General features: G+C 38.9%; 1 protein-coding gene across 5 annotated transcripts in view; it reads right to left on the bottom strand.

Moving 5' to 3' along the window:
• Positions 1–17,386, bottom strand: part of FAM110B (family with sequence similarity 110 member B) — a 152,707-nt gene that overhangs the window by 108,054 nt on the left and 27,267 nt on the right. For all 5 annotated transcript variants that reach the window (XR_012622525.1, XM_074818754.1, XM_074818771.1 and 2 more), the window contains exon 2: positions 13,689–13,819. The gene's annotated coding sequence lies outside the window, so the exon portion shown is untranslated. The remainder of the gene's footprint in view (positions 1–13,688; positions 13,820–17,386) is intronic.

The raw sequence follows: 17,386 nt of genomic DNA on the forward strand, positions 1-17,386 counted from the left end.
GCTGAAGTCTTAGTTAATGTTTGGCAGAACTTACAGGTAGCTTCCTCAAATAAGTAAAAATACAAGAGGAAAAAGTACCAAGCCAAACTAACTAGGGATATGTGAGATTGTCTGGAGATAAAAAAATAAAGCCTAAAATCTGTAGAAGCTGCTGGTGGTGAAAGAGATGCATGTCTGCACTTGAGAAGTTCACTATGTCAAAAAAAAAAACCAAACACAAAACAAAACAACCAAAAAACCCCACAAAAGAACAAAACCAAAAGGAAATTAAAAAAAGCTTGTGTCCAAAAGAAACAGGCAACAAAACGTACACCTAAAAGGTATTAATAGGCAGAGAACTCCAGAAAACAAAGGATGCATTCCAGGTGGCAATACATCTTCGCTCACCTCATCAGCTTTCAAAGCCTGCCGGAGGGAGATCTACAAACTTGTGAGGAAAAAAGTAAAATTGTCGTTGTTGTATACACTATTTGCATCTTTCTACTACAAAACTCAGGGGAACTTACCCGTAACTACTTTAAAAACAAAGTTATCCAGGCAAGATCCTTCCCAGCAGCAACACAAGCAGCAGCTCATACCTGACGACTCTATTTCTTGCAGTGTGGACATAACTTTTTTACAGATAGATTTCATTTACATAGTTTTCAAGGTAGTCAGATGGAAAAACAGTATTGACTTCTTGTCTGACCCCCTGCAATTCAACATTTTGATCTAGTCAGCTAAAAACGGCAGACACCCTAAGCCATGGTTAAATACTGCAGTCTGCGGCATACAGCATTTCCTAAGAAAAAAAGCAGCCAAGGCCAGGGTCATACCTTAGCAAAGACGAACTACCAAAATGAAGGCACCACTGGAGGCTGTTGCTATCAGGGATGCCCCTACCAGGGCAGACCCCACAGCAAGTAGCAGAAAGAAGATAGCTTTTCTTAAAAATGGTATCACCTCAAACTGAACAGTGTAGCCTGTTGACAGGTGTGGTTAAGTATTTTGTGTTTGAAGGTACTGTGAAAGAAGACAGAGGACTTACCCTCCACATGCCCTGACCATCAGAAGAAAGAGCCTGCAAAGAGCCTTGCAAAGGCTGTACTGGTGAGAACACTTGGGAACACTTCCCATGTTGTTTTGGGTTTTTGTTTTTCTAAACATTAATGAAACTCACTGTAGCTTACAACTGAGAAAATTAAGATAGAAACAACGATAAGAGGATAGAACAAAGCTAAATATAGGTATAGTTACCTGATGCTTTAGATAACTGGTGAGTCATTTGAGTACTTGCACCAGAATTAAAGCATTTGAAAATTAAAGACTGCTGGCGCATAATCTATAAAAGAAGACTACTCTATGTGCATATCCAGGCTACATCTCACAGATCCTTTTTTCTCCCCTCCTCCCAAAGATTACCTGTATTTTATGTTACAAGATGAATTCATTTTGTTCTTTATACAAAGTTCTTTAACACAAGGAGTACCACTAATTTGAAAAGCTGAAAATATTAAGCTAACAAGATATGAAGCTATCGTCATTCAGGACTCCATATAAACACCTTCTTCTGCTTGCCTTAACACTGAAATTTAAAACATTGACTGAGACTAAAATAGGTGAGTGAGTGCATCAGCTTGGCATAATCATAAGCAATAGTTCAAGAAAATGTGATCTAATACTTGTAATTTAAAATTATCTTGCAATCTGACTTACAAAATAAAGAAAACAGATATCGTTCAGGTGAGTCAACATTTTTATTACAGGCTGCCTATCACAGTGAATACTCCAGTGAATGAGCATTGCCAAAGAACATGTTCTTGTAGAAATAAGTTATCAAGATGTAACTCAAAACAGCCACAAAGTAAGTGTGGTGTATATAGCTTTATTCATTTCTTCAACCTGTTCTTATTAGTAGAACACAGAAAGAGAAGACAGATGACAAATAGAAATCTCTACAAAAGACAAAACTCTACTGGAAAAATCCACAGGTAACAGAAAACTTCATTTAGAATTGATGCAAATGTATCAAGCTTGGATGCTGGAATGATTACATTTTAATGCCAAGCAATTCTGCATAGAGATAACTCAAGTCACGCTGAAATGACTGACTAATTTCTGGCTGAGGTCATGTATCTTAGTCTTGCTTTACTTAAGCAGTCAACCACTGAGAGCTTCTGGATCAAATATTGCTCATACGACACATGAGAAAATACTTCACTCCTCTGAAAGTTTACAGCCCTTAACCTAATATAAATTACAAATTGTGGCTGCAACAGGCAGCAGCAATGAGAGACAAACTTAATCTTTTTTTTTTTTTTTTTAAACAGTATTAAACAGATCTATGCATAAACATGTCTCTTTCACACCTTATAAACCAGAAAACTATTTTAAAGGTGTTGGCAGGTGCGAATCAGGGAAGGCTGATTTAGGTTCCAGATTGTGCATTTATCTAGCATAAGTATTTATACTTATTAAGTCTATTAAGAACCCTATTATTAAGAAGCTTGTTAACTGTTGGGGGTAACAAGCTCTTCTCATGCCATGGTGCCACAGTAGGACTCGGGGACAATGGTGAAAAAAATAACATCAGCTACGAATGAATCCACTGAAAAATTATTTTCTATTCCTTGTACTCTTCAGACTTCAACAAATCATAGAGCCTTGTACTAGTTCCTTGGGAAAAAATAAACAGGAATTCTTTTCATTCAACACATACTCTGAGAAGCTTTAAGAAACTGAGTCGAAACGTTTAATTTTACTGCATAACAGGTAATTCTGGATCATCTACCACGATAATCACTGTGACATTAGCTACCTTATGGAAGGATAAGGGCTATCTTGAAAAGCTACGTTAGGTGCAATGATGCAACTTCTGGTAAACTGGGAGACAGCCCCAGAACTAGCAACCAGAGTGGTAAACTTTCAGGAGGACTGGAGTCCTCCACTGAAAGTCCACTTAAAGCTCACTATGTTGCATGTAAAGAGAGCTGCTTCCCTCCATGAAGAACTCTTTTCAGGGCAGAAAACATACAGCCTCTGTATTCTAAATAGCTCAATCCCCCATATTGCTACCGCTCAGCACTAACCAGGGTTAAGTGAAAAATCCACAGTAGGCATGTAATGCTCAAGATTAGCAATCAATTGATTAATGTGACGTACTGACCCCATTTTGTACTTCAAGTCCCTTATGCAATCATATCTGGTAGATGCAACAGGAGGGTTATTCCACCTAATGCTTTAATTCTGTAAACTTTTCCACGCAGGGCCCTAAAAACCTTTGCATTAAACAAAAATTAGATTCACCACAGGAGTTAAATTCTTTTAGAATAGAGAGAAGATACAATGTGATCAGAACAGAGAAAATAATCTCTGTCCTATATTGCATGTTTTTAGAATATCCTTCTTTATAAATTTGTCTCTCTTAAAAATTGTACAAAGTCCAGAATTTGTTTGTTGTTGGGTTTTATGGCTCTTCCAGGGAAGTAATAAAATCAGATATACCTAGTATTTTGACAAGGTACTTCTGGCAATTACTGTAGCTGAAAATTTCATCGTCTCTGAAAATGTATCTACTACAGAAACAGCAGGAACACCTAGTTTGTTTAGCTATTAAGGGGTAGGGGTAGAAGATCTGTGCATCCCCTAGGAGAATAAGCTTTACAGTTGTCACAGCTGAAAGAAAAGCTTCTAAAAGAACAAAGCTTGCAACTCAACCTGAGTCATTTCTGCATATCAATATTGACTAGCAGCTGGGAGCTTACCAAACTGTTGGTTGTTGTTCTATTTGTTTGGGGGTTTTTAGGAGTTTAACTATAAAAAGCAATCAGAAGAAAAAGTAGAGGAAATTCACATACCGCTGCCCCTCAAGTCATCTCCTCCAGAGAAACTGTAGAAATTCAGGTTGACACGAGACAATGTAAAAGCCACAAAAATCCTTTACATATCCGCATGGCTTCCAGCAGTGAATGCCCAGAGCCTCCTGGGAGACAAGGGACAGCACCAGGCAGGGACCACAAGGGTCACAACAACGAGTACTTCACTGGACACTGTACTCCAGTGTGAATGCAGCTCTCTTCTCCAGCCGGCAGCCATACAAAACATTGACTCTGATCCCTGGACACTCACCTACGTGCTCAAAGATTTTCCTTCCCATCACCATTTTCTTCACCACCTTGGTTTGGAGAGGACTATTGAAGGGTGGGACCTGACTGCTTTTTTATCCCAATGAATGCTCATCTCCTTCCTTTTACTAGGTCAGAACTTCAACATTACATGATGGCAAAGGCTAAGACCACAAGGTGATCCTTAGTAGTGTGGGGCACCTTAAGGTTTGAAGACCACATACAATGCAGGCAAACAGTGCTGGAAAAGACAACTTATTTCTGTTTCTGCAGCTGACGACCTTCACTGCCTCTCTGAGAAAACACGAAGCACTGAATACAGGAACTCCAGCAAGGACCTAACTAAAGCCTAGAAACATCTGGAGAAGAAGCAACAAATGGTGAATCGATGTTTACGAAAGTTTGTGTAAACTGATCTCGTGGTTTGAGCTCAGAAGGCAACTGAGCACCACACAGCCACTCACTCCCCCCTTCCTCCCCCATCACAGGGAAGGAGAAAATACAGAGAAAGGGTCAGAAACTGAGATAAGGAGAGGGAAGGATGACTCACCCACCAGAGTCACAGGCAAAAGACAGACTTGTTAGGGGAAGAAAAAAAATAACATAAATTTAATTCAAACACTAAGAACAACAACATTTAACAGACAAAGTAGGACAGTGAGAAATACAATGGCATCTTAATAATACCCCCCCCCCCCTCCCCCCTGACTTTTTCCTCAGGCTCAGCTTTGCTCCCAATTTCTCTACCTCCTCCCCACCAGTGGCACAGGGGGCAGGGAATGGAGGGGTGCGGTCAGTCCTGGCGCTTCTGTCCCCTCAAGGAGGGGGAACTCCTTGCGTTCTTCCCCTGCCCCAGTGTGGCTCCCCTTTCACAGGAGACAGTCTTCCACAAACTCTCCAATGTGAGTCCCTCCCACAGGCCACAGCACTTCCCTAGCTGCTCTGGTGTGGGTCACTCCCATGTGTTGCTGTCCTCCCAGCACCAACCTATGACAGTGAGGGCTGCTTCTTCCCACAGAGCCCTGGCCTTTGGGTGCAGCCACCTGCTCCAGTGGGGGTCCTCCATGGGCTGCAGGTTGGCATCTGCTCCACTATGGACCTCCATGGGTGGCAGGGGGAGGGTGGTCCTGCCTTCTCACCACAGGCTGCAGGGGGCTGTGCACCAGCACACCTCCCCCTCTTCCTTGTCCTTTCTTCCACTGACCTTGGTGTTCACATAGGTGTCCTCCTTGCAACTCCTCCTCACACTCCAACTCCTCCTCCCAGGTTCCCCTTCTTTAATATGTTACCACGGAGGCACAGCCACAATCGCTTATTGGCTCGGCCTTGGTGCAGAATCGGGTCTGACTTGGAGCTAGGGAAGCTTTGAGAAGCTTCTCACAGGGGACCACTGCTGCAGCCCCCTCCCCTGCTACCAAAAACCCCTGCCGCAGACACAAACCCAGCACAACTGAATAGAAGGCTGAGACTTAAGATGGGCAGAGTTCACGGCGTATGACTTCATGGCAAAGAGAGTTGTAGTTTTAGGAGTGCAATTGTATATACACAGAGATATGATTGTCTTCATACTATTCACTGACCTCTCTCAGTATCACAGCAAGCTTTGCAGTCCTCTTTTTCCCCATCATCAACTTCAGATATAGTTCACCAATACCACAATAATATGGCTAGGTCCGAAATCCTCTGAGAAGTGTAAAATGAGCAGAGACCAAACAAAAAAATGGAAGGAAATCACTCTAGCGGTGAAAGAATCATCTTGTCCCTTCTCCTCCCTGCTTCTTGCAACTTTCCATTTTCTAGATAATGACAATGTGTATTTTTAATCTCTAGCCTCCGAGACTCCTTCCAGAAATGGAAGGAATAGTAGCAGCATGAAGTGCAGGTTCAGTAATCAAAAACTCTGCTAATAATGGCAATCATCAGCTGGAAACAAGAAAAGAATAAAGTCCACTTGCATGTCAGTCTCGACTATGAGCTGCTGTTATGAAGTCATCTGTTATGGGGCTCCTGGGCAAAGGCTATCCCAGGAAGAAAAACACATGAACTTTCACTACCTTTTCCTCTGAAAAACAGAGCTAAAAACAGCAGGACATTTAAACCAGTTGAAGAAAGAAAACCACCAAAAATTAAGCCACATTTTCAACTACTCCAGTAACTTCAGCAGAGATACTTCAGCAGACAATTATGATGTGACCTTGCACCTTTCCGAGATGCACGCTCAGTGAAAACCATACTGTCAAGAGAATGTACTTTATTTACCAACATTTCTCCTTTGCATCAGCAGGGACACAACTGTTCAAACATGGATTGGAGGAAACAACTGTTCATTTTGACAAGCGAGGTTTCTACAGCTCACAGAAAACAGATATCAAGCCTATCACATGTAATACGTAATGTACCATGTGTTACCTGCGACATAATCTGTAAAATGTGTATACACCAATGAATTCATGCATCAGTATTCTTTTGCATAGGGCTGCAGTCATATTTTTATATCACAGAGCAGAGCTGTAGCACAGTGTAAGAAAATTTGATGCCAGTAGAGGGAGGCAGTTGCTCTCCAGGACATGCATCTTCACATTCCCTGATGCACAGTAGGAAGCCAATGAGTTTGTTTTTGTGGAAGTGAACTCACCCCTCAGCCATTGTGTAAATGTGGCTTTAAATCAAGCTGTAATTAGATTTTGCTGTATTTAACAAAACCCCTCTTGTTGCTCCTCTTTTCCAGCTCTAGACAGGAAATAAATGTATTCGTGAAAGAAAAAAGTTTATGCCTCTTCCCGGAGCATGTCCTGGCACGCATGCAAAAGCAAGTACAAAACACAGAACAATAAGCTTACAGGACACTCAATCTTCACATTACATAGGAACACAAAGATCTCTCAGCTGGTCCACTGTTAAATGACACCTTGCTTTTATCAATATTCTGCTTTACCACATTAACCTTGTTAAAAGATACTAACAGTCCAACACTTGGAATCCAGCTTTTCTTCATAAATTTAAATTACTTGGCAGAAAACACAAGTGGAAATCTTCTGCTAAAGACTCAGGCAAACTAAGACTGCCACGTATTCATTTTAGGACAGATCTTTTCTTTCCCTCTTATTTTAACTACTATGGTCATAGCATTCCTGTTTTTAACCAAATAGCTTTATCCCTCCTCACAGTTTTTGTACAGACTGGCACCCCTAAAATGAAACTGCATGTGTTTTCTTCAAATCCGTTTTACTGTAATACATGTTGCACAGGGTGATTTTATTTTGAAGCTCTTTATGGACTATGCTGCATATTTCCACTGCACTTTACATTGCCATATGCACAGAAAATGAAGTTGAGTCCACTCAGAATAATAAACAGTTTCAATTGTATTTTGACTCCAAAGCTTACAAAGAACTTTATGGTCGTGGTGACAACAGTGGATACAATCGTAAACTGGTGCAAGGAAGTCAAGAGGACATGCTCAAGGCCAGACAGCAAGTTAGCTGCTGATCTAAGAACAAAAAGTTTCTGCTCTTAATCTAGACCTTCTTCCCAGTGAGTCAAAATCTACTGATAACTATCTGGTCTTATAAAAGTTTCAGATTCTTTAGAAGAAAGGAAGAGAGACCAACCACTAATTACTTAAATGCATGAAATGCTTAAGTCATTTACAGAAGTTACTTGTTTTTAGGACAGTCTGAAAAGCATGTCTTTTCAAAACAAACTTATTTCAAGAACATATGCTCTAATACCCTAATTCCCTACAAATCTTCCATTATGCTTCAAATTAAGAAACCTAAGGCTGGTTTAAACGACTCAAAAGATAACCTTGTCCTGAAGTCTGTATGCAATTTAATCTCTAAATGGAAAAGATCAAGGTAAAAACAAATATTGGGAGTAGGTTATCCTCCTAGACCTGCAGGAGAATTCTTACATTTGTTTTTCTGAAACAGCCAATACTAGCTCTTCCTGAAGGCAGGATAATGAAGTTTGGCTCAGTACCAATGCAAAATGACAATTCAAAAAGTCTTACTATGTGCACAGAGTTTCTGCTTCTGAAACTAAATCACCTGAGCAAACACTCACAGGTATTCAGCATCATAATTGTTACTGTACTGATCTACTGATATAAAAAATTACAATTAAACATCCTGCATAAAAGAAACCTAACCTTGCCATAATTGGCGAGACTATATGTACATTTATTTTCACTCATCTTCTTTGACAAGAGCTTTGCTTTTTTTTTATTTTGTGGAAGTCTGGAAATTGGCACAGTATAGTGCCATGATCCACAACTGTGTGAAACATTTTGAATGTTGTCTAACTAAGCCAACAGTTCAGAAAAAAACTGGGGGAGAAATCCCATAAAGCATGTCACCAATATTATGGTGCCATAACTAGGAAAGGGAAGTTTCTACACTAACTCCTAAATTGGAAGCATACAATAGGATTAACCTTATCTTATTTAAGTTTCTTAACAGCAAGACGGCATCCTCCTGACAGCGTTCTGTTTCCAGCAGGACTCAAACTCCAAGTAAGAGTCATTCTTAAAATAAAGTAGCAATAGCTATGTTTGGCAGAGTGGGAACCATGAAGACAACACAAACAGCCAAAACAGTTTATTCAGGTTTGACTCAAAAGGAAAAAGTAAATTTCAGACTAGACAAAAATAAGACACAGCATACTCAAAGAAGCTTCCAGACTACTATTTTTAGGTCATGCCCTGTACTTTTTTTCCTGCTTTTCAATTCATACATAGGAAGGTCAGATCATAAAGTCGTTTACACTGTGGCATTTCAATTCAGATTATTCTCTAAATGATAATTGGCACCTTTCTTCTCATCGCTTACATACTGTTTTGCTAGTCTGAGAATGTTATTTGTATTTATTTATTTATGAGAAGCTTTTTTTAATCCCTTCAAAGTACCAACATCCTAAGTGTAGCCATCTCATGCTCCATGAACTTTAGTGCAAATGCTATAAGCATTTCTTTTCTTCTTAACAACTTCATTACAGTGTTTACATGGGAATACAGTGCTAGTACTGTAACCATGCAAAGCAAATATGCTGTAATAAATGTAAGCTTTATTCAAAGTGTAGCTTTAAAAGTCTTTATGACACACTCCAGCCTGGACTGCTAGTGCTACTGTAGGGAAAAGGCAAAAGGAAAACTAAATGACAGACCTTTCACACTAACAAGAATTGTGGAACAGTCAAACTGAAAACCTATGGGCTAAACATGTTGCCAAAATGTGTCAACTTGTTTGTTGAAGTCAACTGCATTTCAGTTCCACAGAGATAGTCTGAGTAGAAATGGCTCAGTATTGGAAAAACCTTACACAAAAAAATAAAGGGGGGGGGGGGGGAGAAATATGCCTCTTTCTTTTTATGTATTGTTCCTTATAATACCCTTCCTTTGGAAGAGTATTGGGGGACAGTACCTCCAGTAATCTGATATTCTGCAACACAAGAAAAAACTTGCAAAATACCAGCCAGGGAGAAATTTGTGACTATACAAATTCTAAAGATCCAGATTTTTCGCCGTGATTAAGTGATGCTAATGCTGAGGCATTTTGTCCATCTTCAGGAAGCACTTCAGAAAATAAATTTCTGTTCAAAATTTCTTGGCAATATCTAATATCTGAAATCTCTATTACCTTTAAGTTAGCAGCTACTGGATATAAGATGTTCTTATGTTTATAGGAAACATAACAATCACACTGTCACTGTATGCTCTTCCACACTACTATCAAAAAGATTTTGTAGCAGAATAGAGATTCAATACATCTTGAAAATTCAGTAATTATACTATGAGTAAAACTATGCAGTAGTTTGAAAATTTACAAAATTGTTTTAAAGAATGTTTGAAACTGTGCTGAAATCCAGGCCTGTAAATCTGATGTTTTCACTGTTTTCCTCCAGATAAGCAGAATCATTAATATGTGTAATGTAGATTCATGTACTTCTCTATCAAGTCTTACATGGTAACCCTTTCAAATAAAATAATGCAGCTATCAGCAACACTGCTCTCCATCTTAATTGTATTCATTACCACATTCTCCATCCTCTCAAGAGAAAAAAAAAGACCAAAAACCCTCCAACCCCAGACTCGCATACAACTCAAATCCCCATCTTCCTCTTTACTAACTCACCACATTCTGAGCTACCCCTGCAAAAAGGGCCTCAAGACCTCTACATCATCTTCTCAAGCTATTTATTCACCATGAGATTGTTAAGTATAGGGAAGAGAAAAATGGTTAGAGAATAAAGAAACCTGAATCAAAGTTACCTAAGAAATGGAAGTAGAAATTATATTTTTAAAAAAAGATTAAACGTACTTCTGGCAGCTAGCGGGCAAGTATCAAATCGCCATTTTCCTTCTGGTAGAAGTTAGCACAATGAGCACACAGACCTCCAGTGAGGGACTTCCCAAGGAAATACAGCACTTGGGGAGAAATGCAGCGGCAGGGACCCCATCCTAAGGCTGTTTTAGAAAAGAAATTCTGCCAGAGTGCTTAAGCAAGACTAAAATCCTATTATGGAAGAAAATAAGAGAGAGAGAAACATCAACAGCCTCTTATAGCAGAGAGTTTAAATAAAGTCAAAGCTATTAGCGGGGGCAGAGGGGAACAGGAAAGGAAACAAAGCCATAGAATTTGGTGTATTATGAAAATCTGCATTGTTGGTTTTACTTCTAAAAAAAAAAAAAAACACCAAACAAAAAAATCCCAAAACAGTTCTATTTTAAGAACTTTCTTGGACTGAGCCAAAACAACACTATTGCATTTTACCTTCTCTAGCAGGAGAAAAATTGAAGATCATTTAATGTTCTGAGCGTCTTCTGTCCAAAGTGGAGAATTATTATGCTAGCCCTTAACACTCCCACTGAATGAAGGCCTGTATTTTGGTTTTGCCCTTTTTTGGTTTTTTTGAGAAAAAAAAACTGAAATGGAGACATGGCATGTACATAGAGCTGCTTTTGCTGATATCACTACCACAAAGCTAAGTACTTTAATTCAGGAAATGCAGAAAATAACTGAATTATTTGAGAGAAAAGAAAAAAAAAAATCATAAGCAGACTGAACTTGCTATTTTGAAATTCCAATCTAGTACTAATGGCAATAAAGAGAAAAACCATGAATAAAATCCAACACCACTATATCTCAGAGATACAGTGATGCCTGAATAAATCATCGGTTTTAGTTTGCAGTACAGAAGTTTACATTTGAACGCAGCTGGATCGCAGTCAACTAGACGGCTCCCATAGCAGCACCTTCAAGCTGTATTGATTTCTACGGAAGAAAAGGCACTGTAAATCCACTTGAGCAGCATTGCATCATTCGTTTGGTTGGCTTGAAGAAGTAAATTAAATGTTTTCCATTAGTATGGTAAAGAACCTATACAATTTTGTTTTTATTTCGAATACAATCTCAAGTTACGGAACACTTTAGCTAACTCTGTGGCAAGGGCTACATGTTTCATGTTTGTAAAACCAGCAATTCATGCTTATGTGAAACCAGATGTGTACACTGCCCAGTTCCCAGGGCTGTGGAGGTTTTTTTTAAATGTATTGCTGTCGATTATAAAAGACCCTGCTTTTCAGTTAAATCATGAAATACACTGAAGCAGAAACAACATACTCTTGCAGGGAAGGGGGAAGAGGGGGAGAGTGAAAGGGGTGGGAGCAGAAAACTTTAAGGGAATAAAATACACACACACAGAGCAGCATATGAGCAATGCTGTAGTACAACAAAGAGCAGCACAGTTCTGAAGCAATAAGCATAACATTACTTGAGGTAACAAGAACTCCTTGATCAATTATTCATATAATTTACGTCAACAGTACAGCTGCATCAGTGAAAAAAAAGAATCTAGGGCAAATATAAAATCTTCACAGCTATGAAGTGCCCTTGATTTTTACCAGAACATTTGGCTGTCTCATATCATGTGTTTCTGGTTAGCAACACACCCCTCCAGCAAAGGGAAAGAGACAGAAAGGCACAGAACAAACTGCCTGGATGGAAGTAGTGACAGCATTCAAGGCTGCGTTTCAATCCAGGACACTGTGCATCACCAAAACTGACAGTAGCCTACACTGTTGTACATGAATCCTAACCACCACCACCTCACTTAAATACATCCATGCACGCCATGGGACTATGCAATACCTTCTATGAAGTCTTTACTCTCTCAACATGTAAAATTGCATTTTTTAAATAACATTCAGAAGAAATGCTCTATTGTTTTAGTGCATGGTTATCTCAACTTGTATTGTTTCATGTACTCCTAAGGCAAATGCGACAAAGGGAAACATTAAGGAGAGAAATATTTCTGGATTTTTTTTTTTTCTCCAGTTTGAAATTACTGTATAATCATCATCATCAGTTTTCCTGCTCTACCAAGGTTTAGATGAAGTATCCTCCACTGTTCAAGTCTCTTGCTAGGAGACTACAGAAACAGAGTTTAAAGTGAATTCAAAGAAGAGAGAAGCAGAGCAAAAGGCAACAGCATAAGAAAGGGACAAGTGGGCCTAGCCGTGCTTGGTGGTCTTACTCCCAGGTGTGTATAGCAGACTATGGAGGAAGGTTATGGGGTGAAACACTGACTGTGCTAATGGAAAAACTCATGTTGATTTTTATTTTACTCTACAGATGGTAGGACAATGAACTTTGGTCTAGTTCAGAGCTCTAATTCCAGTCTAAATTGGAAAGATCAATAAAGGATTAACAAGCAAAATCTGCAATTCTTCTTGGATGAATCAAGGAATATTTATTTAAGGAACCTTCCAACAATGAAGTTAACACCTTGCAACAGCTATTTTTAAAAAATGCAGAAGTTGGCAGACCTTTAAAAAGACTTACATTTAATCTTGAAGAAATATGTAGAAAACATTTCCACTACTGCTCACTTTTTTCGGCCAACTCTCTACACAAAGTTCAATTAATCTTGTCGGTATGAAGGAAAGATTCTGCATATATCATCACTACATTCAAAATCCTGGCTATCTAACAAAACCATAGTACAGTTAAATCTCCCAAAGTGCCTGAGTCTGTAGCACTGATAGGTTCAACAAAGTTCTTGGGATCACATTTCTTTTTCATCCATCAGCATTTGTCCTTTACAAGCAAGAATGAGTTCTGGATAACCATACTAAGAGATAATTATAGTGCTGGTAAACAGAAATTCATCATATGCAAACCTCATTCTCCTCCCATTGCTGCAGACATCTGAGAGCGTTTCCATATTTTTGTGGCCACTCGAAGCGAGCTCTGAATGCGGCAATTAAAGTGGGATACGTTTCTAAAAACAGAGCATGCTGTAGAGCTCTGAAACAGCCTGTTCCCTTGTCAAAGCAATGCAGATATATCCTTCTACTAATATTATAAGGAGTTAACTTCTGGCTCTAACCTGCAATGCACTATATTATTTCCGCCACCCCCAACATTCACTATGATAACATTTGCACCAGGTAGCAACCAGCAATACACACAAAAGAAGGAGAAAGCTCTGAGATGCATTTGTGTGTTTAATTTAGTAAGAAGAGAAATCCTTATTTTGAAAATTGTATTATCCACTTCAATTTGCTTGAAAAATTAATCTCTTTACCTTGATGTAAGATTTCTGAGTTCCTGCTAAGGCTGCCTGGTCTGTTAGGAGGTCTTCACCTTTAGCAGAGGTCTCCAGACAGGGGCAGGTCTCTTCACCCTGGAACTCCCAGAGGCTCCTTACAGCAGTGCCTGGAGACACAGCAACAGGGAAGGCATTTAACTTCATCATCATGCATCAAAGCCACAGTTTTAGGCAACAAGTTTTGGGCAACAAGCATCCTTTTAGGTTGAATCTTTTGGCTTAAACAACATAAATTTCAGAAATCAGAAAAGTATGTCTTCTTTTGGAGACTGAAAGGCTGCAAAGAGGTGGTTAGTGATACCTAACAAGCACTCAGTCAGCTGTAGATGTTCTCTAGCATGTATATTGATAGTCCTAACAGCATAATCTCCAAACTCTGAAATTTCCCAGGCAACCTACAGGTATCAATTCTGAGTTTCTCTCATGTCATTATATTCCTCATACTGAAACTGCTCAGAAACATGCTTTGGGAATGCTTCAGAGCAAAGAGCACAAGTGGTGAGACACCATCTTCTCAGGGGAGCCACATAGTGCTGTGCTACTGCAGGAAAGAAATCCAGCCTCAAACCACCTTACTTCCCTGCACATGACCTCCACTCAGCTGATAAAGCAGTCCTGGTTAAATATGCACTCCAGAACACCGTCTTTTGCTCAAAAAAATTAAAAATAAAAACCCTTAAACTCCACCATCAGAAGGGAAGGATAACAAGACTGCCTTTCCAAAATGAATGCAATTTTCATGTAAGAAGCAGTGGTGAAACAGCCATACAGAATTTATTAGGCTACAAGACCTGACCTAAGTCCCTGTTTAGGTTTATGTTCTTTTTTTCAACATGCCACCCGAGGTATGATCAGCTCTAATCATAATATTCTTAAAAAAAAAAAAGTACTCAGATACCTGGGATTTCTGGGGTTTGGTTTTATTTGACATTATGTGCTCAAGCACCCTTACTGGCACAAGCAGATGGCACAGCAGCTTCTTTTAAGCAAACATTTCTGAGCTGTATCAAATTATTTTAATTTTCTAATCAGTTATTCACTCTAGAAACAGGACTGCAATCAGGTTACAGGCCATGCAATGAAACACGGAGTTCCTTTAACAAAAACCTAAAAAATGTTTGCAGAAACTGTTTAAGCAGAAATTCAAGAAAACAGTCATCTCATTCAGTTACCATACCAAACTGGCAGCAATATTTGTAAGATATCAATTACTTCAGGTATCCCCACTTCCAACCTTTGGGGAACCTGCCTGTGTTTGGGTCTTGACATTAGTACACCTAAGATGAGGGTTCATTTGTGTTGGGTGGGTGGATGGAGCTTTGTCTTGGAGACTGGCTGCCTCTTGAAACAGCAGTACAATAGAAACAATGGAGGGATTTCAGAGACAGATGGGCACCTTCATGTAAACACTTATAAATCAGAAAAACTAACAAAAGGAAGATGAAGGCATAAGCATCTTCAGAGTGATGCAGCATTACAGATACTCAGTTATTATGGGACTGCTGTAGTATTGTTATTCTGGCATTTGGTAAAAGAAGGAAAAAAGTAAACACCACTTTAAAAACATGGGAGGAAAAAAAGATGTTTTCCAACCTTGCCTTGTTTAGTACAACAATGCCCAACAACAGATTACCAACCAAAAATACACTCTTGTATTATTACAAATTATTCTGATATTCCAAATTATTGTATTTTAAGCAGTAATTCTGAACTGACACTCATCTAAGTCTCAAAACTAAAGCAACTTTGCAACCAAAAGGGTGGCAGCAACTCATAGTTTAAAATCCCTGTAAGTTCATATTCGACAAATCAGAGGGAAAAGAGAGAACATGGCCATTAATTGCAGCTAGTAAATCTGTCCCAGCCATGTTTCTTGGCCAACAACTGGAGCAAGTTCAAGTACAAGGACTTTTATCTCCAAGTTGAGTGACAATTTTTACAGCTATCAACTGGTCAGGACAGAAGACACCCCCAAAATCCCCAGAACGCTGCTAGATGTACTGCTTAAAAAGAAAAACTTGTCACAAAATACTGCGGGGGAAAAAAGTTTGTGTCTTTTTATGAAGGAAAATATTCAGCTTCACGAATTCCTCCCCTTCTGCCTGTTGATATTGGAGTCCCTTGCTTTCTGCTTCTCCACTAAGTTGCTAGTTTAGAGTCTGCAAAAAATACAGGTTGTAGCTCCCAAATTTACATCTGCTGCTGGTAATGTTACCAGTCTCCTATGGGAAATACATGTCATTGAGTTGAATATATTCATTTTTAAAGAAGAAAGTATGCTATGAGTGTGTGTATGCATGTGCATAAATATATATATATTGTAGTAGCTGCACAGTTATCAGTCAGCTTCTCTAAGGCACTCAGAACTGCACTTTAAAAATATTTTTATGAAACTCTTTTGTATTTATATACTACATCCTGAGTTTCAGCCTTTATCCAACAAAGCTGGAGCCTTTTATGAGACACGTCGTTTCCTGCTTCACTGTCCAGTATCAACAAGTCTTTGGGCTTTCTTTCTAAAGAGAGTTTTCATCCTCACTTACTGCGTTCTTCCTCTCTTTCATTCTCTTGCTAAGTATGAAATCAAAGTTTTAGTACTTACAAAAATACACATCTCAAGGAAGAGAAGCCAAATCTAATTCGGAAGGATCCGTGAATGAATGAATGGGCCTCTTATTCTAACAATCCCAAAGGCACCAATCTAAACCGTCAAACCTCACTCAAGTCTACCCTGAGGTTTCCATAATCCAAACTGAAGTCTTTAAAAATGTAGGATGTCTTGACAAAGAAATAAACTGATATGGAAACTGAACAGTGGACAATTAAGCATTTGATAACTTGATGCTTTGATAAGGCATTACCTTAATCACTGTCACTGGGGAGAAACTGAAGTCAGGAAACTGAAACTAGGCATCTGGGAGAATCTAGCTACTCTAAGAAAGATACACTTTTTTGTGCCAGAAGACTTTCTGCAGCCAAAGAGCACAGATCTTGAGAGAGAATGAAGTTATTTAAAAAAGCAGAAGAGGTATAAGAGATCCCAGACATATACATAACTAGAAACAAGGAAATATTTACCAATGGATATTGTGCCAAAAAAGTTCAGTGTGTTTAATGCAGACCCTAACTTTCCACAGGCAGGAGATGCTGACTCACTACTCTCATATCTTTATAGGTTTCAGGTAAAAAGCTCACATCAAACATAAATTAGAAGGTGTAGTCAATTTAGAGAACACAATTTTCAGAAACATTAATTAGTGGAGCTTTGATAGGAAGGGACCTTATCCACTAATTTTGTCAGTTTCTACTCCTGTAGACAGACATATTTTCATTAAAAGCAACAATAAAACTAAGCTGTAATTTGCTCACTTATCCAGTATTAAAGCACTGAAAAGATGGAGGAATCAAATTAAAGAAATGCAGAAAAATCAGAAGTCAGGCTTCCCACAATGAATGTTAACATGTTCATACTTCACACAGTGTTATGGTAAGTATTACTCTATATTACCTTTGCTGGCAAATAAACACGTAAGTATCCTTAATATTCTGAGCTGGAAATTTTAACTTCCACATTTTCTGACTTTATACACAGCTGTTAAAAAAATTCACCCCACCTTACACCAAGAATAATAAATTTCATCGTAAAGTAAGACACCTATAAGAAACTACGAAGA

The sequence above is a fragment of the Strix aluco genome, chromosome 1 (genome assembly GCF_031877795.1).
Source record: "Strix aluco isolate bStrAlu1 chromosome 1, bStrAlu1.hap1, whole genome shotgun sequence".
Classification (NCBI taxonomy): Eukaryota; Metazoa; Chordata; class Aves; order Strigiformes; family Strigidae; genus Strix; species Strix aluco.